The sequence below is a fragment of the Schistocerca cancellata genome, chromosome 4, assembly GCF_023864275.1.
Source record: "Schistocerca cancellata isolate TAMUIC-IGC-003103 chromosome 4, iqSchCanc2.1, whole genome shotgun sequence".
NCBI lineage: Eukaryota > Metazoa > Arthropoda > Insecta > Orthoptera > Acrididae > Schistocerca > Schistocerca cancellata.
The window spans coordinates 206,617,732-206,639,671 of NC_064629.1; positions in this window are offsets into that span (position 1 = coordinate 206,617,732).

A 21,940-nucleotide genomic window follows, 5' to 3' on the forward strand; every position below is an offset into this window, starting at 1 on the left:
AAAAGCGTAGATTTGACGCGATGAACAATTAAGAACGGACTACATTTCACTGGATAGACTCATTGGCTTGAATCTTTCATTTTCTTTGTAGTAAAGTCTGACTCTTCGTTCTTGGGAGAAAGGGTGAAAGGTTTCTTTCTCAGATTATCGACAATGAAACGTTTTCAAGTTCGTGTGGTTCTCAATGAATACCTGTAGTGGTGTGAAGCAAAATTTGTTTTAGGTACATTACTCTGGTCACTGAAGGCAAAAACATAAGAAATACGCTTGCAATTGCAATACGTATGCAAAATATTAGGCCCAAGGAAACGCCATGCTCGTTTTAAATATCTAAGGATATTTATTAGATCACCAATTTCATAATTCTTGGAAGGAGAGGTTGTGGAATCTTCCATAACTGTTGCACTCCGTGTACTCCTTTGTGACAAGAACGTTATCTTTAGGTTGTGTCATCTCTGGACGCAAATATTTTGTTTGTTAATAGCAAGTTATCGACCCACTGTCAAGAAAGATTGCTACCACCAAATAATCTGGTAGTTTCTATAAAGGAATGGACCTTCTCTTACAAATAGTCAGCAAAATACAAAGTTTGCCTGCGAGGAGGGAAGTAGTAATACCACGTCATAAGTGGTAGCGTTGGGACATTTTTCCCGGTGTGCTACGTTGGCGGACACATTGTTAGCCTTCACTATGAGTTCCAACTGGTTAGTTGGATTATGGAACATCAATTTTAAAGATAGAGTTTAGTGATAAAACGTGGTATAAAGGCACGAAAAATGCAGTGAAATATCCGTAAAGTCGAAACAGTTGTTTGGAGAGAGCCCGTATTCCATTTCACATGATTTCAAATGCCACATTCTCCTCTAATACTTTTTCATCTGAAAGAAATGGGAAGTATGACACGAGTGAAAAATATCGCGAGACATCCTGTAGGCATATAATAAATGCAATCGTGAGCAATGAGACGAATACCATCAGTAACCTTAAGCCAGTAACTTTGAATGGCGAAAGTTGAATCCAAAACACTTCACCTTAGCGCAAGAAGAGGATCGAAAACCTAAGAACACGAATTTCTTCGAAAGACCCACACTATAGCGTATACTATTCTGCAAATACTCTGGCGTAGTATGTAGACAGAGGCTGAATTTTGTAGAAAACACACACACACACACACACACACACACACACACACACAGACACACATACACAAATACTCACACACACAGAACCCAAAGAAAAATGTATAAAAAGAAGTGAGGGCACATGATGGAGCCATAAATGTCGAAAGAAGCGACATTTGATATATGAAGGCAATAAACAAAGGGGTGGTGAGCTAGATGCTAATGAGATTTCAAGGACGATGATGATAAGCACAGCTAAGGCAGATGAGGACGGAATTGAGCTCGATCCTAATGAGTTTTCGATGAGGACTGTCAGAATAGCAATGTCTCTCACCCAGTCTCTTTATATTTCTAAATTTGTTCAGGAAAGTGATTATTACCAATGCTCGCAACCAGCGTCAGCATATAAATGTAGTGTGTTGAAGAACATGTGAAGTGACTGTATGTGGTCGTATCTTGCGTACACAGGGCATTTAGCTTCGAAAATATTTACGTCGATCGTTGTTTACCCCCACGTAGTGCTGTCCTGGAGCTACACACAGCTGCATATCAGTATCCCGTTGTTGAAAATAACCCTGGTACTCAAAATAGCTCTTACGTCATTTGACATATCGACTGTTCTTCATTAAAAAGTTCCGGTTTAAGAACGTATTACCAACACTTATTAACTTTTGTTATCAAAACTACTTATCAGCAACGAGTCGTCCAGCGGTAACTCTTCTTCAGTTTTAAGAAATAAGTAAAGATTAAGAATTAAAAAATGCGGGAAGTACTTTCTATTACGATTCGTTTTACTTAAGGGCCTTATTGCGAACTACGTTGCCACTCTTATGTAACAACTGTTTTCAAAATCTTTCGTCTGGATGACATCTTTACAAACGATAAAGAATTGAACGGTGCTACAACAATAGTATTAACAATTCACCTCTGAGACGTGTAAACAAGAGATTGGAATTGATTGGAATTAAGTCGCAAATTATAACAATAAAATTAGCTTTTTTTGCAAGAGCAGACATTTGAATTAAATCCAAAGCTCTTTACACTTATGTTAATGATAGAAATATACACAGAAAACGTGACACTGTCGCTGCAGGGACGGGAGGTAACAACACCAAACAGAGACAATGGCGACCATCCACACACCATGTTAAATGTTTACATCTACTGCCATTTCTCGCTTCTCAACCTCACAAAACTCTGATTAACATCTAAAATTCACAACTAAGGGAATACATACTTTTTTACATGTTATTATCAATATGACATAAACCTATGAACAAAAAGGAATACTTTTTTGTATTGAACACATGGTGCGTAGAGGAGCGATCACTCTTTGTAGAAAAAATTTGAAAAGCCAAGATCTCTTAAATACTGTTTACCGAATAACCGGTTTCAACACACTAAAGGTGTGATGGCACTTTTAGTGTGTTGAAAGCGGTTATCCAGTAAACAGTATTTAAGCGATCTTGGCTTTTCAATTATTTCTAAAAAGGAATACATAACGCTAGAGACACAAAACTGTCAGTAATTGAATTGATATGTGCACACCTACCGATTGAAGGTGATGGGATGCAGTGGCGTAGAAAAAAAATGATAAAATTGTAGTTCCGTAGTACAATCGCGCAACCTGAAGAGTGAACTGAAAGCAACATGAGTATGTGTATTACAGTGGTGCACAAAACTTAAGGACGAAAGTAACTTTCCCAGAATGCGTGACTGCCAACTAACACAGCTCGATGAAACTTGGACAATACATAGGAATAACTGCTACAGTATAATACAGAAGATAAATGAAAGAAATTCACAATGAGACGAACAGAAATGACACTTTTATTTAAAGATAATAATTACACTGACGTTACCGCGGTACATGATGGTCTCTCGGACATTACAAAATGTGGAGCATAATTCTTAACAAGTTGTGTGCTCAACACGGACGGCAATGCGTGCTCTGCAAAGTGCTCAACCTGCGCAGTTCGATACGGCCGCGCGTTGTCATCCATAAAAATGAAGTGAGGGCCAAATGCACCCCTGAAATGACGCACGTGGGGAAGGAGCATAGTATGATAACATTGACCGGTGAATGCACAGTGATGAACGATTTGGTGGTCAGTACGTGCAGGCAACTTAATGTCTCCCCACATCATTACACCTGGACCACTGAAACGATCATGTTCGGTAATGTTTTTAGATGCATATCATGTTTTCACCTCTCACCGTATAAGGATACATACAGGATACAATCATAAATCACGGTGAATTCAGTACAATTATTGCCTTTTGAATAAAACTGTCATTTATGTTCGTTTCATAATGTATTTCTTTCAGCTTCCTTTTTTACTGTGCTGTAGCACTTCTCTCTATGCTATGTTACTTAGCAGTGACTCATCATGCGAAAGTTAATTTCGTCCTTAAGTTTTACACACCAGTGTACATTTACATCAAACATGTGTAACCTATTCGTTATCAGTTTGAAATCCTTACCACTGCGACCCATTTTCCAAACGTCGAGTAATGATCAGTCATATGGTACGGACTTGAAACATTGCGATTATGTTATAGCATTAACTTGCCGTTTTTACTGTATAATTGTTTAGTAAAATGATTGCAGCGTGAGTATATTTTCTCTTGCAGAAGTCACAGTTGGGCGTAACAAAATCATATAATCCAAGTGAGTGTATTTTATTTAGGAAAACTTTTAAAAATATATTATTTATGTTGAACGTCCTGTCGACAGATAATTCACGAACTATGGGGTGTTTACAAAATCCACTGTAGCTTTCAAACGAAACCATTCTGATGCTGTCCAGTCATTAATTAGGAAAATTTTGATTAACGTAATCACGGATTTGGACGGTGTTTAGAGCCTGCTTTCTTCAGAATATGACTCCATTGCAGTAACCACTGCAAATCTTTGTTCGCTGTTACATAAAGCGGAACGCAAAATTCAGTACTCGTTGTTTGATCATTGCGCGTGTATTGATAATTTGCGATAAATTTACGAAGTTAAACAATTATTTTTTATTGTCCTTACTTTCAACGTTATCCTCGTTGCCCAGTTAATTATTCGAACGAATCGTCCAATTTAAAATTAATTTTTACTTTAAAGTAGTCATATCTTCAGCAGACATGCGCTGCTGATCCAGATTCCTTTATTCGCATCAGTTTCATATAATTTACCACTATATTCTGTAGCGTAAATTCAACTTAGCTTATAATTAAGGCGAGCACTATTGTACAAGTGAAGGTTGAAATGGTTCAAAGGGCTCTAAGCACTATGGGACTTAACCTCTGAGGTTATCAATCCCCTAGACTTAGAACTACTTAAACCTAACTATCCTAAGGATATCACACACATCCATGCTCGAGGCAGGATTCGAACCGGCGACCGCTGCAGTAGCGCGGTTCCAGACTGAAGCGCCTAGAACCGCTCGGCCACAACGGCCGACTCAAGTCAAGGTACCGATGTGATCCAACCTGAAGGTAACTGGTTTCGAACCCTGAAATAGAGTGTTAGTAGTGTGCTGCTCGATACAGTCCCGTCGATTAAATATCTAGCCGTAACGCTGCAAAGCAATATGAAGTGGACCGAGCATGTAAGGATTGTAGTAAGGAAGCCGAGTAGTCTACTTCGGCTTATGGGGAGAGACTTAGGAAAGTGTCGTTCATATGGAAATTAGACCGCATGTAGGACACTAGTGGGACCAATTGTTGAGTACTGCTTGAGTGGTTGGGATCCGCACCAGGACGGTTTAAAGGATGACATCGACGAAATTTAGAAGCGGGCTGCTAGCTTTGTTATGGATGGGTTCGAACAACACGCAAGTATTACGGAGATGCTTCGGGAACCCAAATGGAAGTCACTGGAGGAAAGGCGACGTTCTTTTCGAGGAGCACTATTGAGAAAACTTGGAGAATCGGCATTTGAGGCTGAGTGCAGGACGATTCTACTGATGCTAATGCACATTTTGCATAAAGACCACGATGATAACATTAGAGGGATTAGGGCTCGTATGGAAGCATATAGATAGTCGTTTTTCCCTCGCTCTATTTACTAGTGGAACAGGGAAGGAAATGACTAGTAACGGTACGGGGTAACCTCTGCCATGCACCATGCAGTGGCTCGCGGAGTATGAATGCAGATGTAAATGAAGAGGAACCAGGTGGTTTTTCACACAAATTCAACTCTCAAAGGAGTCTCACATTGTTTCTTTTATATGAACGACATATCATGTCATTAGTAGTTCTATGACGGCTACATAATTTGTGCGTGCGCCACGTGAGGTTGGGCGAGCCTCGAAACTACTTGTGGTGAATTAACGAAGGAGCAGCGCACCTACTCAGGAATCGTGGTGCTATAATTTTTTGAATGGAAACTAGGAAACACAAGTACAGGACAAATTAACTGCTGATAACACAGCAATATCTGATCAAGCATTGCCGGCCGCGATGGCCGAGCGGTTCTAGGCGCTCCAGTCCGGAACCGCGCGACTGATACGGTCGCAGGTTCGTATCCTGCCTCGGTCATGTATGTGTGTGATATCCTTAGCTTAGTTAGATTTCAGGTTTTTCTAAGTCTAGGGGACTGATGACCTCCGATGTTTAGTCCCATAGTGCTCAGTGCCATTTGAACCATTTTGATCAAGCATTATTCGTACGCTCTATCGCCTGAGGAATGGAAATAAACAACACATACAAATCAACAAAAAACTGCCATTTCAAAATGAAGAAGTAGATCTCCTTGAAGTACCGTGAAGAGTAAAATAAAAGTAGCTTATAGTTTTATGCGACACCACACAAAACATTTTGAATTATATTGTAGCCAGAGTGACTGTAATGTGCGCTTTTTACTGCTCTAACATAGTTATTCTGGTTGAAACCTTGGTTCTAAACTATGTTAGTGATTCCTGGACAATTCAGTAACGAATGCTGTTATTAATTCGTCAGGAAACGGATGCATTTAGCTGTGTGTATCGAGTAAAATACGTATCTTGAAAAAGAGATCTACTATGGGAGTTAACATCTATGGTCATCAGTCACCTAGAACTTAGAACTACTTAAACCTAACTAACCTAAGGACATCACACAACACAATTCACGTAGTTCCACGATTTCTTAAATAAGCAGATTCCATCCCTGAAGCGCAATTCTGGGATCACTAACATGTACTTGTCTATGTTTATCGCAACATCTTCACTGAACACATTCACGAATATCTTTACTGTGGAGATGGATGGAAGTCAGAGAGTGCCAAATCTGGTGAATACGATAGACATTCCCACATTTCCTATTTCAGGATACGATGTGATTTACCTTGAAATCCAGATTTTTTCTAACGTAATTTTTAGATTTTCGGCTTAATGATCCAAAAGGGTTCCTTAGTAGTTATTTTACTGTTTTCAAGGTAATTGGTGTCAGGATTTTCTTTGTCTCCTAGAAAATATTGGCCATAACTTTTCGGGGAATGAAATCAAGTGCGTCATTTTTATTTCAAATGTCATTCTTTTCAGAAAGAAGTGGTGGAACGACGTTTGAATTTGCTTACCCATGTCTTACATGTTAACAATAACGTATCAGACATATCTAAGTCATCATCAATTTTGAACTTATTTCCGGCTGTGATAAATTGTCCAAAAAGAAGTATTTCATAATGTTGAGGTATTTCTATTTTTCCACTTAAATGAATCACACACAATAGGACTACTGTATAAGCAGCATAAACAGAACAATTCTGCATATCAAGCTGACATTTGACTTAAGATATTGTGTATCGCGTACTAACATAAACATTGTCGATATCATCTCGATTTCTGTCAGGCAGCCATGTTTTCCTCTTGTCCTCGTAAGCAGCACAGTACGAAATTCTGATCGTCATAAGCGAATGTTAAAGGGTTCATCGGAATTCCGTTCTATTCGTAAGTTTAGCGCCAGTTGTTAATATCAAAACCTAACGGCCCCACAAAAAGATATTTATTTCTTCAGGTACACTGACGTTTTATTGTAGTTTCCTTCGCCAAGCAGATCGTACCATTGATGGTAAAGATGAAATGTGAAACTGTAGTACCATTGCTGAGCGCTAACAACTTCAAGTGTTTCCATTAACGATGAATATCCTTTAGATTTGGCCAAAGAAACCATCTCAGTGCAGTTGGGCACCTCAGTGCATCTGCAAGAAAGGGAAACAATCTATTCAGCATATAATTAATAGTCTCATCTCGGAAAATTTGTGATTTTTTAGCCATGGCAGCTAGTTAAATAAACTAAATACACACATCAAAAAAAGTTTAGCATCACCTCAGATCCGAGAGTTCCGGAACCTGTACAGCAAATTGGAAAAGATCAACATAAACATCATTTCCGCCCTTTTTATTGCTCATGAAAACCACACATTGCATGTTGTACCACCATACAGTGAGACCTTCAGAGGTGGTGGTCCAGATTGCTGTACACACCAATACCTCTAATACCCAGCAGCACGTCCTCTTGCATTGATGCATGTCTGTATTCGCCGTGGCATACTATCCACAAGTTCATCAAGGCACTGTTGGTCCAGATTGTCTCATTCCTCAACGGCGATTCGGTGTAGATCTCTCAGAGTGGTTGGTGGGTCACATCGTCCATAAACAGCCCTTTTCAATCTATGCCGGGCATGTTCGATAGGGCTCATGTCTGGAGAACATGCTGGCCACTCTAGTCGAGCGATGTCGTTATCCTAAAGGAAGTCATTCACAAGATGTGCACGATGGGGGCGTGAATTGTCGTCCATGAAGACGAATGCCTCACCAATATGCCGCCGATATGGTTGCACTATCGGTCGGAGGATGGAATTCACGTATCGTACAGCCGTTACGGCGTCTTCCATGCCCACCAGCTGCGTACGTCGAGCCCAAAACAGCAGAGAACCTTCACCTTGCTGCACTCGCTGGACAGTGTGTCTAAGTCGTTCAGCCTGACCGGCCATCGGTGAAGAGAACGTGGTGTCAATCTTGAGCGGTATATTCGGCATGTTGTTGGGCCCATCTGCACCGTGCTGCATTGTGTCATGTTAGCAATGATGGATCTCACCATGGACGTCGGGAGTGAAGTTGCGCATCATGGAATCTGCGCACAGTTTGAGCTGTAACACGACGTCCTGTGGCTGCGCGAAAAGCATTATTCAAGATGGCGGCGTTGCTGTCAAGGTTCCTCCTTGCCATAATCCGTAGGTAGCGGTCATCCACAGCAGTAGTAGCCCTTGGGCGGCCTGAACGAGGCATATCATCGACAGTTCCTGGGTCTCTGTGTCTCCTCCATGTTCGAACAACATCGCTTTCGTTCACTCCGAGACGCCTGGACACTTCCCTCGTTGAGAGCCCTTTCTAAAACAAAGTAACAATGCTGATGCGATCGAACCGCGATATTGACCCTCTAAGCATGGTTGAACTACAGACAACACGAGCCGTGTACCTCCTTCCTAGTGGCATGACTGGAACGAAGCGGCTGTCGGACCCCCTCCGTCTAATAGGCGCTGCTCATGCATGGTTTTTTACATTTTCGGTCGGGTTTAGTGACATCTCTGTACAGTCAAAGGGACTGTGTCTGTAATACAATATCCACAGTCAACGTCTATCTTCAGGTGTTCTGGGAGCCGGGTGATGCAAAACTTTTTTCGATGTTTGTATATAGTCTGAATATTTATAGACAGTCATGTGAGTTCGGTATACGTACTTGCGTTTCCATGTTTGGAAATGCATCAAGTAAGTTTTACTATTTATTGTGCTGTTATAAAATTTCTATACACTTCACTAGAAGTGAATAGTGCAAGTCACGATCAAATTTGAATGAAGGTACCAAATTAATGGCCATTGATCTGATACACAAATCAATCCAGGGGTCTGATTTTCGGGTCATTTTCCACTTCTAATGATGTGGCTTCCAGAATGAATTCAGATTTTCAGATCATACGGTCACAACAGAGACGTAGAAAAGAAAATGCGTTACAGAGTTTCCGTGATTCGTGTATTCAACGTACACTCACTTCGAAAAAAAGGGAAGGTTAGGTCTAACTTTCCATCGACGACGAGATCATTTGAGGTGGCGCACAAGTTCGAATCAGGGAAGGATGGGAAGTGAAATCAAACGTGCATTTTCCTTGAACGATTTGGGGAAATAAAGGAAAAAACTGAATCTGCATGGCAAGAGGACGGATTTTAACCGAATAAACTCTCTGGAATAGGAATCTAATGTTTTACCAGTGATGCACCTCGCTGGGTACTCTGACTGGGGTTCTGATGATGATGTAGCGATCATGGAAGCTTGTAACCTAAGAAAGAAGTGTTAGATTCACGTTGAGTACAGATCCACGACTAGGTAACGCTGTAGCAGAAGTGGGTCAACGCTAGTACGAAAAAGAAGAAGGTAAAGGACAGTATGTCATGCTTTCGTGAAGCTAGTAAGAGAAATTAAAGAAACACATGAACGATTATATCAGGTCTATTATTAAAGATTTCAACGCTTTATGAACGATGGGGTATTGCGAAGGCGACTCATACGAGATGCATAAAACGGCAACGGAGAGAGAATAACGACCGCTGTGAGTGTCCCACTTGCCTTGTAGAGACTATCTGAATATACTTGGTTTTACAGCTTTACTGCTGGCGGGTTAGAGTCACGCAAATGTTTTAATACGGACCATAACAATAATTCCGAGTGACGTTTGAACTGGTGAAAGGATTGTTCGGTTGCGGTCGTGGCCCGTTTCGTTTGACTGTTGGCAGCAGCCTTGCCAATCTAGTACATGAATACAGACCGTTCAGGCTACAATGGATTCCGAACTATTATTGTTTCTTTGACAGTACATATATGAAGACCGGAGCTGTTGGAGCTTACGTAGTTGGAAACTCCTTTTGTACTGTTGTTGCTATAGCTACGTCATAATGTCAGATGCATCGTATGTATAGGTCACCTCTGTCGATACATAAGCAGATATACACTGAAGGGCCGAAGATACTGGTATAGGCAAGTGTATTCAAACACAGAGATATGTAAACAGGCAGAATACGGCGCTGCGGTCGGCAACGCCTACACAAGAGAACCAGAGTCTGGCGCAGTTATTAGATCGAGTACTGCTGTTTACAATGACAGGTTATCAAGACTTAAGTGAGTTTGAACGTGGTGTTACAGTCGGCGTACGAGCGATGGGTCACAGCATCTTCGAGGTGGCGATAAAGTGGGGATTTTCCCGTGCCACCATTTCATTTGTGTACCGTAGATATCAGAAATCCGGTAAAACATCAAATCTCCGACATCGCTGCGCCGGTAAAAGATCATGCAAGAACCAGACAACCGTGACTGAAGAGAATCGTTCAACGTGACAGAAGTGCAACCCTTCTGCAAGTTGCTGCAGATTTCACTACTGGGCCATCAACAAGTTGCAGCGTGCGAACCATTCAACGAAACATCATCCATATGGGCTTTCGGAGCCGAATGCCCCCTCATGTACCCTTGATGACTGCACGACACGAAGCTTTACGCCTTGCCTGGGCCCGTCAACACTGAAATTGGACTGTTGATGTCTGGAAACATAGTGCCTGGTCGGACGAATCATGTTTCAAATTGTATCGAGCAGATGGACGTGTGCAGGTATGGAGACAACCTCATGAATCATGGATCCTGCATGTCAGCAGGGGACTGTTCAAGCTGGTGGAGGCTCTGCAATGGTGTGGGGAGTGTGCAATTGGAGTGGTATGGGACCCCTGATAGGTTCAGAGATGACAATGACAGGTGATACGTTCGTAAGCATCCTATCTGATCACCTGCATCCATTCATGTCCATTGTGCATTCCGACGGACGAGGGCAATTCCAGCAGGACAATGCGACACCCCACATGTCCAGAATTGCTATAGAGTGACTCCAGGAACTCTCTTAACTGAGTTTAAATACTTCCGCTTGAGCATATCTGGGATGCCTTGCAATCTGCTGTTCAGAAGAGATCTCCACCCCTCGTACTCTTACGGATTTATGGTCAGCCCTGCAGGATTCATGGTGTCAGTTCCGTCCAGCACTGCTTCAGACACTAGACGAGCACATGCCACGTCATGTTGCGACACTTCTGCGTGCTCACGGGGCCCTACACGATATTAGGCAGGTGTACCAGTTTCTTTGGCTATTATATCTACACTACTGGCCATTAAAATTGCTACACCACGAAGATGACGTGCTACAGACGCGAAATTTAACCGACAGGAAGAAGATGCTGCGATATGCAAATGATTAGCTTTTCAGAGCACTCACACAAGGTTGGCGCCGGTGGCGACACCTACAACGTGCTGACACCAGGAAAGTTTCCAACCGATTTCTCATAAACAAACAGCAGTTGACCGGCGTTGCCTGGTGAAACGTTGTTGTGATGCCTCGTGCGACGAGGAGAAATCCGTACCATCACGTTTCCGGGTTTGATAAAGGTCGGATTGCAGCCAATTGCGATTGCGGTTTATCGTATCGCGACATTGCTGCTCGCGTTGGTCGAGATCCAATGACTGTTAGCATAATATGGAATCGGTGGGTTCAGGAGGGTATTACGGAACGCCGTGCTGGATCCCAACAGCCTCGTATCACTAGCAGTCGAGATGACAGGCATCTTATCTGCATAGCTGTAACGGATCGTGCAGCCACGTCTCGATCCCTGAGTCAACAGATGGGGACGTTTGAAAGGCAACAACCATCTGCACGAACAGTTCGACGACGTTTACAGCAGCATGTACTATCAGCTCGGAGACCATGGGTGCGGTTACTATTGACGCTGCATCACAGACACGAGTACCTGCGATGGTGTACACAACGACGAACCTGGGTGCACGAATGGCAAGACGTCATTTTTTCGGATGAATCCATGTTCTGTTTACAGCATCATGATTGTCGCATCCATGTTTGTCGACATCGCGGCGAACGCATATTGGAAGCGTGTAGCCGGCCGTAGTGGCCGAGCGGTTCTAGGCGCTACAATCCGGAACCGCGCGACCGCTACGGTCGCAGGTTCGAATCCTGCCTCGGGCATGGATGTGTGTGATGTCCTTAGGTTAGTCAGGTTTAAGTAGTTCTAAGTTCTAGGGGACTGATGACCTCAGAAGTTAAGTCCCATAGGGCTCAGAGCCATTTGAACCATTTGAAGCGTGTACTCGTCATCGCCATACTGGCGTATCACCCGGTGTGATGGTATGGGGTGCCATTGGTTACACGTCTCGGTCATCTCTTGTTCGCATTGACGGCACTTTCAACAGTGGGCGTTACATTTCAGATGCGTTACGACCCGTGGCTCGTCCCTTCAAATGGTTCAAATGGCTCTGAGCACTATGGGACTCAACTGCTGAGGTCATTAGTCCCCTAGAACTTAGAACTAGTTAAACCTAACTAACCTAAGGACATCACAAACATCCATGTCCGAGGCAGGATTCGAACCTGCGACCGTAGCGGTCTTGCGGTTCCAGACTGCAGCACCCTTAACCGCACGGCCACTTCGGCCGGCCTCGTCCCTTCATTCGATCCCTGCGAAACCGTACATTTCAGCAGGATAATGCACGACCGCATGTTGCAGGTCCTGTACGGGCCTTTCTGGATACAGAAAATGTTCGACTGCTGCCTTGGCCAGCACATTCTCCAGATCTCTCACCAATTGAAAGCGTCTGGTCAATGGTGGCCGAGCACCTGGCTCGTCACAGTACGCCAGTCACTACTCTTGATGAACTGTGGTATCGTGTTGAAGCTGCATGAGCAGCAGTACCTGTACACGCCATCCAAGCTCTGTTTGACTCAATGCCCAGGCGTATCAAGGCCGTTATTACGGCCAGAGGTGGTTGTTGTGCGTACTGATTTCTCAGGATCTATGCAGCCAAATTGCGTGAAAATGTAATCACATGTCAGTTCTAGTATAATATATTTGTCTAATGAATACCCGTTTATCATCTGCATTTCTTCTTGGTGTAGCAATTGTAATGGCCAGTAGTGTAGTATCCATGCCGTACTTCTACTACAGCAAAATTCGAGAAGTCGAGGGAGGTCCAATGCTTTGCCTGGTTTAAATATGATTTGGCTTTTAAGAGCACTGAAGTAGCTGATAGCAAAAGAAGTGTATTGCTTATGGGTGCTATGGCAAGTACCATAACGCCTGCAGTTTTGGAATAAAACTAAGGCGAGTGTCTTAAAATGGTGGCTACGTATGCTTTGAAGGTGAACACCGGGACGGTTCCCTTTACAAATACGCGACCGATTTTCTTTCCCATATTCTCATATTCCGAATTTGTGTTTCGTATCTAGTGACCTCGTCGTCGGTAGGACCTTAAACCCTTTCTTTTCATTTTTTTCTTGTTGTCTCGTATATGGTTCGGAAGTCCGATTTTAATGTTTTCTTTCTATTCTGTTTCGGCACTTTACACACTTTTAAGTTATTTAGTACTATTATTTGTCCAGATTTGTGTCTGGATCTACATTTCGGGTTACCAGTTACATACATTTACAATTTTATGTCGATTTCAGTTTGTACAGTACGGATGTGCCAAATGCGTCTACCAGATTTGGCAATTCTTTTCGGATAGTTTACTTAATTTCTGCGTTTCCTGCACTGAGTATTTAAAAACACTGCGGAAACTGACAGCTGCTGAGACAGACTATATTATCTTTTACTGACAAACCGTGAAGTAAGTTAACTATAATTTGGATAGTGCAGATTTCATTGTGAGATCATTTTGGAAGTAACAGAAACATGGATAGATCAATACGTGGGACATTAATTCTGGATTATCAGTACGGTCCGCCAGGAAGAGGATTGTCTCCCGCTGCGAACAGAGTAAGCGGCTTCTCTTTCATCGTCCAACGACGTGCGGAAATCCCTCTTGAATATTCTTACTCTACTCGAATCCTGTACAGGATCCTTGCAAATCTTAATAACTTGCAATCTAGGCAGATTCTTCAAGGTAGAAGCCTTTATCAGTTTGTAGCGGAGTCAGTATAGTGTAACACACAAAAAAGTTAAGATAAAGTTTTCCGGAACCCAATGGATTGAACACGGCAGCTCTTTACTAGTCGTGGTGCTGCAGGAGATCGTGTGCCCTTGTCTTCCACTTTGAAGTAACTTACTAAAGAATTATACGGGAACTCACGGTTAAACTTGGATTCTTAAGCAAGGCGTAAATGGTATATTTAGCATACGCAAATCATTACAGGAGAAGTGACCGAGCAATTCCTAGACCCTACTGATGAATTAAACCCCGGACCTCTTACAATGGTTGCAGACGGTGCTGCCGTTTATCGTGCAGTTAGGTCATCATAAGATCAAAACGAATTATAAAATGATTTAGACGAGATATTGACTATAAATAATGAGACATGTGAGGTCCTTCACATGAGCACTAAAAGTATATCAGTAAATTTCGGTTACACGGTAAATCACACAAACTGAAAGGCTGACGATTCAACTAAATACCTGGCGATTGCAACTAAGAAAAACTTAAATTTGAACCATATCATAGAAAATGTTGTGGGAAAGCGAAGGTAAGGACTCCGTTTCATTAACAGTACCCTTAGAAAATGCAACAAGCCTACAAAATTGACTGTTTACACACCGCATGCCCGCCCTCTTCTCGAGTACTGCTGCGCGGTATGAGATCCTTACCAGATAGGATTGACGGAAAAAGCTCAAAGAAGGACATCTAAACATCTGCAAACCTCTAAATAGGAAAGAAAGTGTCGCGGGTATGATAAATGAGTTGGGGTGGCAATAATTTAAAAAAAGGCGTTTTTCGTTTCAGCGAGGTTTTTTCATGAAATTACAATTCTTCTCCGAATGCAAAAACGTTTTGTTGATTCCCACCTACGTAGGGACAAATGATCGTCGTGATGAAATAATAGGAATCACAACTCACATGTAAAAATTTAGGTATTCGTTTTTTCCAAGTGCTATTCGAGAGTGGAATGATCGATAAACAGTCTCCTCGGGCATGGGTGTGTGTGTTGTCCTTAGCGTAAGTTAATTTAAGTTAGATTAAGTAGTGTGTAAGCCTAGGGACGGATGACCTCAGCAGTTTGGTCCCATAGGAACTTACCACAAATTTCCAATTTCCAAACAGTCTGAAGACTGCCAAACACTTAAGTGTTTGTTGCAAAGTAATCACATACACGTAAATGTAGATGCAAACCTTTCCATTTTTACTCTGATATTGAGTTACTTAGCCAACGAGCCACGATAAAAAGATGATTAGAGCTAAATCCACTGTTTACTCTTATAATAGAATATTATGGATCACGCAACATAAATTTGATATGTCACGCAGAGAAGTGGGAAAATCTTTTTTCCCTGATGACGTTGCTAGAAACGGAAATGATAAGTAACAGATATACACCCTAGAAATAAACTCTGCTTTATGACTAAACAGTTTTGAGATTTCATGACGAAAGGTTTCTGTGTTACCTGCTATCAATCAGTACTCACTACATGCTTCGGCTTTCTGCAGACTGTTGGTGAATTAAACCTGTCAGGGGGAGCATCCGGATTCGGCTTACCAAGATTTTTTTCTCGGGGAGGGGGTGGGGAGGAGGGCAGTGACCTTCCCTGTCGGTCGCTCGACATACCCTTGATATCGCTTTGTGTGGGACTCGAGAACTGTATGCCCTCCTCTTGTAACTACATTCATGTTCATAAATTAAGCATAACGCTGATACATGGTGAAACAACGATCTGGTGGGCGTTTTGCGGGTTTAAATCACCTCGGGATATGACCATGCGGTGCATTTGAACTGCGGTCGTCGCACGATGGCGCTGGCCGCAGTCCACATACTCAGAGGTGTGTTGATGCATGTTAGAGTACGGTGCAACGAGTAAGTTTTCAGACGTTTTCAGAAGTGCTAATGGTGACTTTGTGTTGAAAATGGCTCAAAGAACACATATTGATGACGTTATGAGGGGTAGAACACTAGGGCGACTGGAGGCTGGTCAAACACAGCACGTCGTACCACGGGCCCTCCGTGTGCCACAAAGTGTGATCTCAAGATTATGGCAACGATTCCAGCAGACAGGAAACGTGTCCATACGCTACAGTACGGGACGTCTACAGTGTACAACACCACAAGAAGGACGATATCTCACCATCAGTGCCCGCAGACGGCTACGGAGTACTGCAGGTAGCCTTGCGCGGGACCTTGTCGCAGCCACTGGAACAGTTGTCTCCAGACACACAGTCTACATACGACTGAACAGACATGGTTTATTCGCCCGGGGACCTGCAAGGTGCATCCCACTGACCCCTTGTTACAGGAGAGCCCGTAAAGCCCGGTGTCAAGAACACAGTACATGGTAATTGGAACAGTGGTCCCTGGTTATGTTCACGGAAGAGTCCAGGTATAGTCTGAACAGTGATTCTCCCCGGGTTTTTATCTGGCGTGAACCAGGAACCAGATACCAACCCCTTAATTTCCTTGAAAGGGACCTGTATGGAGGTCGTGGTTTGATGGTGTGGGGTGGGATTGTGATTGGTGCATGTACACCCCTGCATGTCTTTGACAGAGGAACTGTAACAGGTCAAGCGCATCGGGACGTCATTTTGCACCAGCGGTCGACGTACCGCTGCACGTCTTCAAACCCCTACGACACTTCAGGAGCTCCGACACGCACTGGTGCAAGAAAGGGAGGCTATACCCTAGCAGCTGCTCGACCACCTGATCCAGAATATGCCAACATGTTGTGCGGCCTGTGTACGTGTGCATGGTGATCATATCCCATATTGATGTCGGGGTACATGCGCAGGAAACAGTGGCGTTTTGTAGGATATGTGTTTCGGGACGGTTTTCTCAACTTATCACCCATACTGTGGACTTACAGATCTGTGTCGTGTGTGTTCCCTATGTGCCTATGCTATTAGCGCCAGTTTTATGTAGTGCCACGTTGTGTGGCACCATATTCTGCAATTATCCTTAATTTATGAGTATGAGTGTATATTATGCGAATAACTGGACTGTAATGAATACTTGAGTGCTTCGCTGTTGGGTTTATATTGTTGACGACATTGATACTAGGTAGCTAACTAGAAGTTCTGTTAGGAATTAGACGAGTCGAGAATAGCTGACAACTGTAAGAGACGATAAAATATTAAAATGAAGCAATTTTACAAGGGCACCAGTATTCATAAAACAAATCAGCTTGTAGGTAATGGCGATTGTTTTGCATTAACGATAGTCATATGCAGAGATTAATCGGACAGACTAAGAAGAGAGTCCAGACAGTATGGAAGGTTTATAGAACAATCACGGCCTATTCCTCACCAAATGTTATGCAAGAATTCAGTAAGAACGCTAAAAATTACCGTTGACGACAGGAGAAGTCAGTGTTATCAGACACTGAGATCTCTGGGAATATCTAAGGTGGGAAATCAGGTTTTCTTACACTGAAGAAACCTGTTGAGTCAAAGTTAAGCTGTGTGGCGTTGTTGACTGGGAGACCTCGAAGGGCAGCTTCAGCCGCCTACTTGGGAAGGTTCTCTGTCCCTCGCACACAATGGCACCTTTCCTCTGCGAAGCGCCGGGCATGTGTTTTTAAGTGTATAAGATAAGTATAGGCGACTGTGATGGGTATATGTAATGTGATGTTCACTTTATGTTGGATGATGATGGGAGAAGAGAGAGGGTGAAGCCCAGTTCCGGCACATAGCCTACTCCCCCCAAACAGCACCCAAGGGACTGTCGAGCTTAACGTCCTAATCTGACGGACGGATCACTGTCAAGTGTCACGTGCCCTCACTTCATGAGACACTGCGGAGAGGTCTGGAATTTAGTCCAGGACATTGGGGCAAAGACTGCTGATCAGGAACTCTGCGCCACCACTCCTTTTCCCCTTTGCCGTAAATGCAAAAGAAAAGAAAACTGTAAATGCAAAAGAAAAGCAAAAAAAAAAAAAAACTTGGTGCCCCCAGGTGGCTATTCAAGTACTGTCCACGCCCAGCATTGCTTAACTTCCGAGGCCTCACTAGAACCGGTGTATTCAGCAAGGCACTAGCAAATCTTTCACCTTGTTGGACTTCAGTAAAATGTCATTACTTCTCCATTGTCTGCTTACTAGATAGCATTCTTTGGTCTGTTTATTAATGTTTAAACCGGTGCACCGATGTACTTGAACAAAGAAATACAGAGGAATTTGGCCACAGCTTTCTTGAAGAAAGAGATGCAAATCGTTGGTTCTGAGCACTATGGGACTTAACATCTGAGGTCATCAGTCCCCTGAAACTGAGAACTACTTAAACCTAACTAACCTAAGGACATCACACACATCCATGCCCGAGGCAGGATTCGAACCTGCGACCGTAGCGGTCGCGCGGTTCCAGACTGTAGCGCCTAGAACCGCTCGGCCACTCTGGCCGGCTACAAATCCTTTCAAAAATAAAGAGAGAGAGAGAGGGAAAGAGAGAGAAGAAAGTTAGTATTTAACATGCAGTCGACGATTATGTCAATGATGACGAAGAACAAAGGATTGTATGAGCAAAGGGAAGAAAATGTGTTGCGAACATTTCATAAGAACCGCGCCTAAGCGATTTAGGGAAAATTGGGTGAATGAAGTAATCCACGTTATTGAGATTTCTGTCTACCTTACAGTAGTTGGTTCGGAACATGTTGGTGGAAGGGATCAGCAGCTGGCAACTAGCAAGGGGAAGGGAGACGATATCGTACATATCCTATCCCTACAGTGTGCTAAGTACGTTCCGGTGGCCTGGCTTTAATTCTAATGTTATATATAAGTGCCAGGTTATATCATGTCCTTTCTCTGATCAGACTTACCAATTTAACACTTACCACATTTATCTAAGCTGAACACACGAGGATTGGAACTTTAATAGTGGCAACTAATTATTTACAGCCAGTACAAAATAGATACGTGTTTCAAAGTCTTACTGACCTTCAAAGTAGCCACCAGCATTGTGTGTAACTCGTTGTGGAAGTCGTAGGACACTCTTAGCAGCGCCAGTTGTGTTGACAGTTCGAGCGGCGCGATCTATTGCCCGACGAATTTGTAGCAGTTCTGAAGCGAATGCCGTAAAGCGTTTCCTTCAGTTTAGAAATCGAGTTGAACTCACGAGGGCGTAAGTCAGGGGAGTGCAGTAGGTGGTATAGCACTTAGCAGCTCCATTAGTCAAACAAACCAGTAACAGCTTGCATTGTACGTGCTTGAGCATTGTCCTGCAAAATGATGGTCAGGTCTTACAGAAAGTGTGATCACTTCTGTCTCTCTGCTGTTTATTGTTGGAACACAACCTACGACAAGCTTAAAGACAGAATGATGACACTTTCTGACCATCATTGTGCAGGACAATCCTGTAGCACGTACAGTGCAATCTGTTACCGATTTGTTTTGCTGATGGACTGCTAAGGGCTATACCACCTACTGCACTCCCATGACTTAAGCCCTCGTGAGTTCAACTCGATTTCGAATGGAGGAAACACTTCGCGGTATTCGCTTCAGAATTGCTACAAATTCGTCGGGCAATCGACCGCGCCGCTCGAACTGTCAACACAACTGGCACTGCTAAGAGTATCTTACGACTTCCACATCGCTGGCAACGGGTTATACACAATTCTGGTGACTACTTTGAAGGTCAGTAAAACTTTGAAATACGTATCTATTTTTTACGAGCTGTAAATAAATAGTTGCCACTATTAATGTTCCAATCCTCCTATAAACTTAGGGTGCAGCACTTAATTGGGTTGCTGGACAAATCCTTGAGGTCTCCCAGCTAGTAATGCCAAGATGTGTGTGTTTACTGCTTATCAAATTTAGAGACAGTTAGACGATTTTAATATGGTCAGTTTCTATTTTCTTTCGAAAAATCGAACGTGTATTGAAGAGACTGCTAAAGATGGAGGCCTTGTATACACGCGAAGAAAAACTAGTGCCTTTAGCTGCAGTGTAGCAAAGTTTTTGTTGCTCGATTGGCCTTGTGTGAAATATTGGAAAATATTAGTGCTCATTTCCACTCTGGGTTTGCAAAATACGAGGTGCATTCAAGTTCTAAGGCCTCCGATTTTTTTCTAATTAACTACTCACCCGAAATCGAGGAAACTGGCGTTACTTCTCGACGTAATCGCCCTGCAGACGTACACATTTTTCACAACGCTGACGCCATGATTCCATGGCAGCGGAGAAGGCTTCTTTAGGAGTCTGTTTTGACCACTGGAAAATCGCTGAGGCAATAGCAGCACGGCTGGTGAATGTGCGGCCACGGAGAGTGTCTTTCATTGTTGGAAAAAGCCAAAAGTCACTAGGAGCCAGGTCAGGTGAGTAGGGAGCATGAGGAATCACTTCAAAGTTGTTATCACGAAGAAACTGTTGCGTAACGTTAGCTCGATGTGCGGGTGCGTTGTCTTGGTGAAACAGCACACGCACAGCCCTTCCCGGACGTTTTTGTTGCAGTGCAGGAAGGAATTTGTTCTTCAAAACATTTTCGTAGGATGCACCTGTTACCGTAGTGCCCTTTGGAACGCAATGGGTAAGGATTACGCCCTCGCTGTCCCAGAACATGGACACCATCATTTGTTCAGCACTGGCGGTTACCCGAAATTTTTTTGGTGGCGGTGAATCTGTGTGCTTCCATTGAGCTGACTGGCGCTTTGTTTCTGGATTGAAAAATGGCATCCACGTCTCATCCATTATCACAACCGACGAAAAGAAAGTCCCATTCATGCTGTCGTTGCGGGTCAACATTGCTTGGCAACATGCCACACGGGCAGCCATGTGGTCATCTGACAGCATTCGTGGCACCCACCTGGATGAAACTTTTCGCATTTTTAGGTCGTCATGCAGGATTGTGTGCACAGAACCCACAGAAATGCCAACTCTGGAGGCGATCTGTTCAAGAGTCATTCGGCGATCCCCCAAAACAATTCTCTCCACTTTCTCGATCATGTCGTCAGACCAGCTTGTGCGAGCCCAAGGTTGTTTCGGTTTGTTGTCACACGATGTTCTGCCTTCATTAAACTGTCGCACCCACGAACACACTTTCGACACATCCATAACTCCATCACCACATGTCTCCTTCAACTGTCGATGAATTTCAATTGGTTTCACACCACGCAAATTCAGAAAACGAATGATTGCATGCTGTTCAAGTAAGGAAAACGTCGCCATTTTAAGTATTTAAAACAGTTCTCATTCTCGACGCTGGCGGTAAAATTCCATCTGCCGTACAGTGCTGCCATCTCTGGGACGTATTGACATTGAACGCGGCCACATTTTAAAACAATGTGCATGTTTCTATCTCTTTCCAGTCCGGAGAAAAAAAAATCGGAGGCCTTAGAACGTGAATGCACCTCGTATTACGACGCCAATCGGTATGTCGAAAACGTCCGTTCTTTCAGTTCCAGCATTTAGCAAAGGCACTGATTGAGATTGTAGCGCTAATAGTCAGTGAAGTCCTTGTCTGTTCCTTACACAGTGTTCAGAAGACAATCAGCAAGCGTGGTATTCGTAGCTTGCGGCCTGAAGCGCCAGATGGGGGGAAAATGCCTGGAGCTCTGTGGCGGAACGGGAATGCGTGTGCGAACACGATAGCGATGCGACGTTCCCGGAATGCTACCAGACAGCGGATTCGTCTTCTTGTTGTTGTTGTAGCTGTTGCAGCTGGAAACGGAGGAATTGTTCTCTCCTCAGTATAGACAGTCACTGGTGTGCGGCGTTTCATCTGATTAAACAGGTTTGTTGCGAGAATAATTGAACCCAGCGAGAAGGGAGAATAATTTATCTGCCGTAAAGAGGAAACAGAAATGGAAATTTGTAGTATTTAACAGATTAAGACAGAGAATGCTAAAT